General features: G+C 35.4%; 1 pseudogene; it reads left to right on the top strand.

Moving 5' to 3' along the window:
- Nucleotides 1-649: 649 nt before the first annotated feature.
- On the top strand, nt 650-8,315 carry LOC100440981 (26S proteasome regulatory subunit 4-like; annotated as a pseudogene).
- The last annotated feature ends 2,857 nt before the right edge of the window (nt 8,316-11,172 follow it).

Genomic DNA, 11,172 nt, shown 5'->3' with positions numbered 1-11,172 from the left:
TCTTACTTTATAAGCCAACAATAAATGACCAGTTTTTCAATTAGATAAGTAGATAGGTAAATGATACAAGAAACTGAAGAAGAAAACAAAAATAAAACTGTATTATAGGGAGGAACATACTCAAAGATACATATTTATTTTAAAGTGAGGGAACAATTCAAAATTAGCACAAAAATGTGAACTATTCAACAGTCTTTATATAGTTTCACTTCATCATTTATAAATGAGTGATGTTAGGGTCTCATATTACGGAAGAAAATACATTCCATAAGGATTAGATATTTAACAGTTTAAAAAAGCTATTGTAACTGTGATGAAGAAAATGTAATTAAATATTATTTTGAGAAGATTATTCAGGTAAAGTGATGATGATTTCTGCCTTACTTATGATTATTAAAAAAGAAAAGTCTAAATACCCCAAAGGAGTGAATATAATATTTTTTATACAATACTTTTTGAGATGCAAAATACATTTTTGAAATTTTTTAAATGCCAAGTGATGATATTATAAATGAAATGCAGAAATGTATATGTACGTATCATATAGGTGTATATAGCTTTAAGGGTATCTATCAGTATGCTTTTAGTGATTATCATCGACTGTTCTATTTTAATTATTTCCTTTAAAAATGTCTGGTGCCAAGGCAAGATGGGTCAAAGTCAGAGTGGTGGTCATGGTCCTGGAGGTCAAGAAGGATGATAAGGACAAGAAAAAGAAATACGAACTTCCAGTACCAACTAGAGTAGGGCAAAAGAAGAAAACAGACCAGATGTTGCCAACAAACTGCCACTGGTGACAACTCACACTCAGTGCCAGTTAAAATTATTCAAGTTAGAAAGAATTAAAGACTATCTTCTCATGGAGAAAGAATTCATTAGAAATCAGGAACAAATAAAACCATTAGAAGAAAAGCAAGAGGAAGAAAGATCAAAAGCAGATGATCTGAGGGGGACCCTGATGTCCGAGGAATGTTGGAAGAGATCACCCATGACAACCATGCCATCGTGTCCACATCTGTGGGCTCAGAACACTACATCAGCATTCTTTCATTTGTAGACAAGGGCCTGCTGGAACCTGGCTTGGTCCTGCTCAACCACAACGTTCATGCCATGATAGGGGTGCTGATGGATGACACGGATCCCCTGGTCACAGTGATGAAGGTGGAAATGGCCCCCCAGGAGACCTATGCCAATACTGGAGGATTGGAAACCAAATTCAGGAAATTAAGGAATCTGGAATCTGTGGAGCTTCCTCTCACCTATTCTGAATACTATGAAGAAATGGGTATGAAGCCTCCTCAAGGGGGTCATTCTCTATGGTCCACTGGGCACAGGCAAAACTTTGTTAGTCAAAGCAGCAGCAAACCAAACCCCAGCCACTTTCTTGAGAGTGGTTGGCTCTGAACTTATTCAGAAGTACCTAGGTGATGGGCTCAAACCCACGCTGGAATTGTTTCGAGTTGCTGAAGAACATGCACCATTCATCATGTTTATTGATGAAATTGATGCCATTGGTTCAAAAAGATACAACTCAAATTCTGGTGGTGAGAGAGAAATTCAGTGAACAATGTTGAAACTGTTGAATCAGTTGGATGGATTTGATTCTAGGGGAGATGTGAAAGCTATCATGGCCACAAACCAAATAGAAACTTTGGATCCAGCACTTATCAGACCAGGCTGCATTGACAGGAAGATCGAGGTCCCCCTGCCCGATGAAAAGAATGAGAAGCACATTATTCAGATTCACACTAGCAGGATGAGGGTGGCCGATGATGTAACCCTGCATGACTTGATCATGGCTAAAGATGACCTCTCTGGTGATGACATCAAGGCAATCTGTACAAAAGCTGGTCTGAAGGCCTTAAGAGAACTTAGAATAAAAGTAACAAATGAAGACTTCAAAAAATCGAAAGAAAATGTTCTTTATAAGAAACAGGAAGGGGATCTATTTCTAGTGAGCCACAGCTGCCATCAGGAAAATAGTTGGGAGATTTCCCATCCCCTGAAAGGGATGAGTTTGGGGGAGTTGCCCAGGGGAATCCCTGTTCCCATTGATTTTTCTTAGTAAAACATCCTGTGTGTCTTTTGGAGTACGATGTGTAAGTGCCCATTGGGCAGCCTTTGTCTGTTTGTCACTGTGCAGCACTCTGCTTCCCAACAAAGCGTGCTCCTTCACACACAAAGTCTGTATTTTCTAGCTATTTTTAATGAATTTGTAGTACTTTTCTGTACAATGAAAGCATAATTTAAGTCATGTTTTTATGTATTTTTAAAATCCATCTATTTAAAAAGATTTGCAACAAACCACTGCCTCTAATATACTTCCTCACCACAGCCTACTCCCAGGACACAATACACTTCAATCTTTAGTCTATACTATTTGTATTGATTTATGAATATATAAGTAACACAACTATATATGTAATTTTTAATTCTGGATTCTTTGAAATATCACCATTATACAATGGTAACATTTTTGAAATGCATACAGAATCTAACAACGCTCTCTATGTGAGCGTGTACATAGTTCACTTCTTTAACTCTCAGTATGAAAAATGTCATTATTATGTACAATAAATATTTAAGATTTACATAATTGAGACTATTATTATTCAGACATAAAATATCTGTCAAATATATACTTTATATACTTAGTTTTTCCTGAAGATAAAAATATACTTTAAATTTTTCTGTGTCATTCCTACATACCTCTTATTAAATGTTTTCAAATGTGCTGACAAAATTACAGAATCTTAATATTCCCCAGTATATCAGGTAATCTATCACTTTCCATTTATTTTTTTCATTCTCTTGCTTCTTGACCTTCACCCTACCTTATTACCTTATGCTTCTCTTACACCTGGAGTATTAAATCATTCTGTTTCAATCTAGTCTCATCGCTTTCCAAGCTAGCAGGAATTCCAAGAGAGTCACTCACTGCCTTTTTAAAAAAGGTATTATGTCTGAAACTACTTTTACGTTAACCTCATATTTTGATAGCTTGTTTATAGAAATTTATATTGAAATTTCTTACTGTCAATGTTCCTTTGTTATCTAGCTTATGAGTTTAAGTTGAGAAAGCTGACATTGTCTTAGTCTGTTTTGTGCTTTTATAATGGAATACTACAGACTGGGTAATTTAGAAAGAACAGAAATTACTTTCTCACAGTTCAGAAGGCTGGGGAGTCTAAGATCAAGGTGCCAGTATCTAAAGTCTGGTAAGATCTAAGTCTCTGCTTCCACGATGGTACCTTGAACAATGCATCCTCTGGAATGGGAGACACTTTCTTCTTCACATGACAGAAGAGCAGACGACGAGTGAGAACCTACTCCCCTAGGCCCTTTCTATAGCATCATTAATCCATTCACAAGGGCAGAGCCCCCACGACTTAAACACCTCCCATTAGGCCTCACTTCCCAATACTATTGCATTAGGGATTGAGTTTCCAACACATATATTTTGAAGGACACATACATTTTGAAGGACACATTCAGACCATAGCAGCTATAATTCAGATTCTTACCCCTTAAACCCTCTTATGCATGGCCTGCTTTTTCTTTGTAAGAGCATGAAGTTTCATCATTCTCTGTATTTGATTCCTCTGTTTTCAGAACAATGCCTCACTCTTGTCATTCATTGCCCCTGGTGTCAAGTATCCTATAATAAATTTATCCAGAAAAACAAATGTCTCTTATCTTGTTTGAGTACACAGTGAATAATCACCTGGCCTCCTAGGATAAGGAGGGAAAAATATGACTGTAATGGACATGTTTTTAATCCTGTTCCTCATACCTACTGAGGGAAACATTGTGGATTGACCACCTAATCTCATCATACCCTCCTTCTGCTAGGGTTCTCTACATGAGTTAGACACGTGGAATTCCATAGTCTGTTCTCTAGATTTCTAAGTATGAAGCAGCAGTTGTGGCATGATTACAAAATGCAATTATGGGTACCTTCCTGATTTCATAACTCCACAGCCACTTCAGAAATAACCTCTTTAGAGTTTCTGGTCTGTATTGCTCTTTTCATCTTTCAGGAGGGCCAGTCCAGAAGCTAATCTACCAGCTCTTTCAATAGCATAAAAAAACTAATTTCCTGTATTACATCCTTTCTTGCTTAAAATGCCTCATTCTGTAAATGGAACCCTGTTTGATCCCCTTACTCATTTATGTTCCAGAGAATCTGGTGTTTTCAACTCTTAAACTCTTTTAGAGATCAATGGTTTAAATCTCATGGCTCCTGTTTGTGCTCAACTGTTGTATGTTCTTCAGTTTTACCTATTTTTGCTTTTTTTTTTCTTTTCATCTTCTAAAAATTTGCTGGTATTAATTATCTCCTGACTTCTCCCCATTTTTTCTATTCTTTGGGTTTATAACCTTTTTTATTTGTTAAATATTTTGTGAGGGGAATAGGGGAGTTTGAGGAAAAATTAGAAATATACTTTTTTATCTAGTCTACAATTTTTAATAATGTTTATTTATAAATTGATTTGATAAGAAATAAAACAATTAATGGGAGAGGACCAAAACAAGAAAGTTTGTTTTATATATATGAATTGTATGCTGAATTCTTGTGTTTCCTATGGCATTGCATTATAGCAAAACTAAAAAACTCAATAGTCCAAGAGCAGGAAACATGAAAAAGAGTTCTTAACAGATATAGGAAGTGGTGACAAGTAGAGTCTAAGTAGAAACAGTCCAACCTGGCACAGGAATGGCTAAAATATGCAGTACTTCTAATATTTAATTTTAGTTATCTTGTTTTGCCATTTTTCTATGCCATATCTTTTCATGATAATTTAAGGAATGAAGAAGAAAGCATAAGTTTATGAGTGGAATGAATTGGAGTAGAGATGAGTTGCCATATAAGGAATTAAAAAGAGAGCAAACATTTTGAGGCAATAAAAACAGGAGGGACATTTATGCTTACTCCTCTCCAGTTCATCATATATTAAGGAAACTAAGAAATATTGGGAAAGGTACTGGCTTGCCTAAGTAGTTGGAATGGTGATTTAAGCTATTTTGTTTGTATAATTTTAAAATTTCCAATGATCCTCACATTGTCAAAACTAGTATATTTTAATGAAGTGACAAATTTAATTCTGGCATAAATTCCTAATCTGGGAAAGAGACTTTGGAGACTATGCTACCCAGCAATCTTACATTTCGGAAAGATGTATATGTAAACCACCCAAGATTGTGGATCCCTATTCTTAACAATTAGATATGTGACAACCTCCTTCAAGAGTTATTTATCATTCTGACAGTCAAGAAGTCTATTTCAAGACTTTTTTTTTCTGGTATGAGAAAATAGTGTTATGTGGTAAAAAGAGTTGTGGGCATTGTACTCAACAAAACTGGATTCAAATTTCATCTACTTAGTGCCCAAGGCCATTTGTTAAGTTTGCTGAACTTCCCTTAGTCTCACCACACATCAATAAATGGACAGCAATATCACCTACCTTGCATATATGTTGTGAGACGTAATGTATATTAAGGATATATTTCAGAGTGTAGTATACAGCAAGATTCAATCAATGGTTCTTTTTACTGTTATTTAAAATGTAATTAAAAGTGCCTAAGTTAAGTGGATCATTGGATATCAAAGGCTGTAATCCTAATATGTCCATAGCCAACAAAGTGAGTTAAGGAGTGAAAAGTATCTACAGAAGGGAATTCTGTATAGTGTGAAAGTACATTGAACTGAAACAGAAAAGATGTGAACTCCAGCCCCAGTTTTATGCAGTAAAACCAATTTTGTGCACCTCTACAGACAAGTTACCTCTCTGGGTAGCAGCTGTCTAGCCAGAGTAACAAAGAAACACAACCAGACAAAAACAGACAGGAGATTTGGGTTACAAGATCATTAAGGTCCCTCCTTGTTCTAAGACATGAATTTTACTTATTTTTAAAGGCTGACATCATATCAAAGAAAGCAAGGCTTTCGAGATAGCAATAGAAGGTTCTGGGACCTCTTTCTTACAAGAACAGCAGTCAAGTATATTTTTAGAGGAGAAAAGATGACTCTGGGAACATAAATGCCTGAGTAAGTGTATTGAATTTTCTTTCACTTCACTTTCAAGTAACAGTGGTCCCAGTTTAACAGTTGTATAGGTGTTTTTAAACAATTCATCTCTATCTCATTTTAATTAAACATGCACTCTCTCCAGTACCCCACTTGTAAAAATGTAGTTTGCAATTTGACAGGATATTATAGTATTGAGCAATATGTGAATTGGTTTAAAAGTAACCAGAGTTGAAGCATACATCAATCACCACAAGTGCAAACGTAGGTCGCTAAAGCTGTCAATTTCAATCAGCTCTGTAATTAAATACATCACCAATATGGATTTTGTGTAAGAATGTCACTTGTTCTTCAGCTGTCTGCTATGAGGACAAATCACACTTCAGTGTCTCTGCACAGGCATTCCAAATATAATATTTTTAAAAGCAGAGCATCTTCATCTATCTTTCTATGATTCGTTAAATAAAAATGCATTTACTAATGTGTAGTCTAAAAGCTATGTTTTTAAATATATATAAAAACTGCTTTCCGTTTAATTAAAATGTTGCAATAGCTTAGTTGGCATTTTAAACTTATCTTTAACACTGTTAGTGGCATTTGTTATGAAATAAATAGATAATGAATAATAATCACCTTTTAAAAGGCTGAACAATTTGTAATTATAGAAAATTTGTAATTAGAGAGTCTTTATTATATGTTCAAAAAGCAGAAAATGCTTTTGGTTATGAAGAAATAAATTATTCATTTCTATTTCAGCATGAGAACAAAACTATTTCACATTTAGAAAAATCTTTTTTTAATAGCCATAAAGTGTCATCTCCTTCTATTACACTTAGCACTACACGGGAAAAGACTGCAACAGAGCCGTATTACCAAATATATATTGTCTGCCATTTGATTTAATCTTCAAATAAGCTCCAGGAAGCAGGTCCCTGGACAGTTAATCTTTAGTTTTGTAGCCCATGCACATTTTCAATAAGGTTACTGGGGAATTAGGCCCAGTAGGGAGAGGAAAAGCATATTGTCTTATTCCACAGGCAGCTGTTGTGAGCTCTGTTAGCAAATTACAACTTCCCTAATTATGAAATACTTTATTAGAAGAATCCCTATCATTACATCAGTGCTTTTCAAATAAAGTCATTGTAAATCTTTGGCATAGAGATTCAACCATTTTTAAATTAATTTTTTATTTGTAATTGACACATAATAATAGTACATATTTATGGGGTACAAGGTGAGGTTTCAGTGCATGTATACATAGTAAAATGATCAAATCAGGGTAATTACCACATCCACCACTTTAAAGATTTATCATTTTTTAGTGGTGACGATATTAAAAATCTTCTCTTCTAGCTGTCTTGAAATATACACTACGTTATTATTAGCTATAGTCACCCTACTGTGTGATAGAACACCAAAATGTATTCTTCCTATAAAAATAGGCAGAAGACCTGAATAGACATTTCTCAGAGGAAGACATGCAAATGACCAGCAGATACCCGAAAGAAATGTTCAACATCACTAATCATCATAGAAATGCAAATCAAAATCACAATATCACCTCACCCCAGTTGGAATGGTTATAATCAAAAAGACAAAAAATAAAAAATGCTGGTGAAGATGTGGAGAAAAGGGAACTCTTTTACACTGTTGGTTGGAATGTAAATTAGTACAGTCATTATGAGAAACAGTAGAAAGATTCCTCAAAAAATTAAAAATAGAACTGCCATATGATCCAGCAATCTCATTACTGGGTATACAACCAAAGGAAATGAAATCAGTGTGTGAAAGAGACATCTGCACACCCATGTTTATTGCAGCATTATTCACAACAGCCAAGATATGGAATCAACCTAAATGCCTGTCTACAGATGAATGGATAAAGAAAATGGCATACGTATATAGTAAACCAAAAAGTGTCTGAAGATTATTTTGCCAAGGTTAAGGACTATGGCCTGTGATGCAGCCTCAGGAGGTCTTAGAAACATGTGCCCAAGACGGTTAGGTTACAGCTTAATTTTATACATTTTAGGAAAAGAGAAGCTACAGTCAAAGATATAAATCTGTACATGTAAGGTATACATTTGTTTGGCCTAGAAAGGTGAGACACCTGGAAATGAGGGCTTCCAGGTCATAGGTGGATTGAAAGATTTCCTGATTGGCAATTGATTGAAAGAGTTAAGAACTGCTTGAAAAGTTCGATTCAGCCTGAATTAAGGTAAGGTGGCGATCGGGGGTAGGGTATAGAAACCAAAGTGTTTGTCAAGTAGAGTCAGCCTTTAGGTAGCAGACTTCAGAGAGAACGGATGTGAAAGTCTCTTTTTAGTCCTTAAAATGTGTCAAACTATCTGGAAAAGATCCGGTAAGGGATGGAGATTCTCCACAGAATGTACATTTCTGCCACAACAGACAGCTTTTCAGGGGCATTTCAAAATATGTCAAAGAAATATATTTGGGGGTAAAATACACTGATTTCCTTCAGAGCTCACTATCTGACATGTGATGCTACACCAGAGTCTGATTGGAATTTGGTATCTTATTGCTAGAAATATTCTGTTTGGTCAGTCTTAAGATATCTGTTTTAATGTTAATGCTGGTTAATTGTGTCTATTCTCCAAAGGGAGGAGGGTATAATGAGGCATGTCCAATCCCTACTCCTTCCCCACGGCCCAGTTTTTCAGGTTTCTTTGGGGACACCTTTGGCAGAGAGGGGGATCCATTCAGTTGCTTGGGGGCTTAGAATTTTACTTTTGGTTTACAACACAAGCACTAGAAAAGTCAGACATAATATCAAATGAAATCCTATCATTTGCAACAACATGCATAAACTTGGAGGATCTTATGTTAAGTGAAATAAGCCAGGCCCAGAAAGATGAACATCTCACGATCTCACTCATGTGTGAAATCTTAAAAAGTTTATTTCACCTGTTATCCCAGCACTTTGAGAAGCTGAGGCAGGCGGATCACCTGAGGTCAGGAGTTCAAGACCAGCCTGACCAACATGGCGAAACCCTGTCTCTACTAAAAATACAAAAATTAGCTGGGCATGGTGGTGGGCACCTGTAATCCCAACTATTTGGGAGCCTGTGGCAGGAGAATCGCTTGAACCCGGCAGGCAGAAGTTGCAGTGAGCCGAGATCGCGCCATTGCACTCCAGCCTGGGCGACAGAGCAAGACTGTGTCTCAAAAAAAACGTGATTTCATAGAAGTAGAGACCAAATAGTGATTATTGGAAGTTGCGAAGGGGAGAGAGGAGAAGGAAGCAAAGAATTGGTCAATGGTTTCATGTATATTTGTCTAACTGGCTAATACTATATTCCATATAATGTTTCTCATCATAGATTATTATCATAAAATTAAGCCCAATTATATAACTCGAAACCTTAAAGGGCAGATACAACAATTAAGGCCTTAATAACAATAATGATGATCAAAATAAAATACTTAGGGAATGGATTTGTTAGCCTGATTTGATCATCCACAATGTATAATATATGTTTTCAAACATCACAAATATTTATCCATTAATAATAAAATAATACTTTAAAAAACTTGGGAAAAGGTGTTACATAAATAAAAAGTGATAGCAACCATTCATTTTAGATTGTGTTGTCCTCATTCATAATGCATGCCAAGAATTTTTCAAGCATCTTTTAGATTTTCTTACTTAAAAAATGACATCAAAACCTAACAAATTGTTTGATAAACTTACCACATGAATCATCTGAAAAAATCATAAAATGAAATATCACTCCAAATGCCATCTAGAAAAAGAAAATGAAATAGATAGAGTAACATAAACCAAGGGGACATTAACCACAAGTTGCTGACTTGAGTCTTTTTGGAATTTTTCTTTTCTGTTTTTCCTTGTGGTCAGCAGTAGGATGCAATAACTCAGGAGCAATTTTCAGTGAATTATTGTAACTACTCAGTTTGATCTGGGGCAATCTTTACAAGCCAAGGCCTCCTTATATAACCCTCCAAGTTGACTTCAGACAGCCCTTAAACAGCACACGAATACTCTCATTTAATTTGTTTCAGTACCTCAGATCTTCATGTTTAGCTTTATCTATTGTTCTTAAAAAGTATGAGGAGCAAGGAATCATTTTTTTCTGACAAAATACTAAATAAATGGGAGAAAATATAAAATTGAGTTTTAAAAATAAAAAAAAAAAGTGAAGCCAATAAAAATTTGCACTGGTTCTTAGAGATAATTGGCCTGTTGGTTCTGAGAAGGATTTTTTTACCTCTCTTCTGAAACTAAAATACAGCCAACTTGCCCAGTGCTGTCTTCTGAGTTTTCTCCATGTTTTTAGTTAAACGCTTCTTACACAACCCCAACCGCTATTTTAATTAGTTTACCAATTTCCTTAAGTCTTCTGTTTCATATTTTTCAACACTGTATACAACAGTGTTCATCCCATCCTCTACTTCACAGACAAAGAAACAAGGAAATAATAAAGTTCAACAGGAAGAAAAGTTGACCCTAAACATTCAACATCCATGATCCCTTTTAGTTTTCATGGAAGAATTCACTATCTCATGTCTGAAAGTTTACATTTCTGCCTTGACCTCACTCCATCATATAAATAGCTCACTTACACTATACTTTTGTTCCTTCCTCTTATCTGATTCTTTTTCTTTTTCATGTGAAGAATGTCTAGTTTCTTCCTTATTTAAACTTAAAATGACCTCTCAACCCTATGTTACTCTTACATTTAAAAATTTTCCCTCTGGAGGTTGCAGTGAGCCAAGATCGCACCATTGCACTCCAGCCTGGGGACAAGAGCAAGACCTCATTTCAAAAAAAAGAAAAAAAATTTCCCTCTTTTCTTAATAGATAAAATACAATTCCTAGCAGTGGACACACGTGTAATACCCATCTTTCTCTCTCATTCTTTCCTCTACTTTCTATATAGTAACTTCTGCCATTATCCTTCTTTTGTCAGACAGTAATCAACTTCTGGTGGTTAAAGTCAATGGTAATTTTTAGGTAATATATTACCTAATAATATATTTCTTCCTCCTTCATTTGGTATTATTGACTTTTTCTCTCCCTTCTGGGAAGTAACTCTCCTTCCCTTGTAGTAAGACATTTTCAGGTTACCTATCTGTTGAGTAGTAGTGACCACAGGCTTTGGTCT

Source organism: Pongo abelii, chromosome 10, assembly GCF_028885655.2.
Source record: "Pongo abelii isolate AG06213 chromosome 10, NHGRI_mPonAbe1-v2.0_pri, whole genome shotgun sequence".
NCBI lineage: Eukaryota > Metazoa > Chordata > Mammalia > Primates > Hominidae > Pongo > Pongo abelii.
Note: the sequence above shows the minus strand (reverse complement) of the source record. Positions and strands in the feature narration are given on the sequence as shown.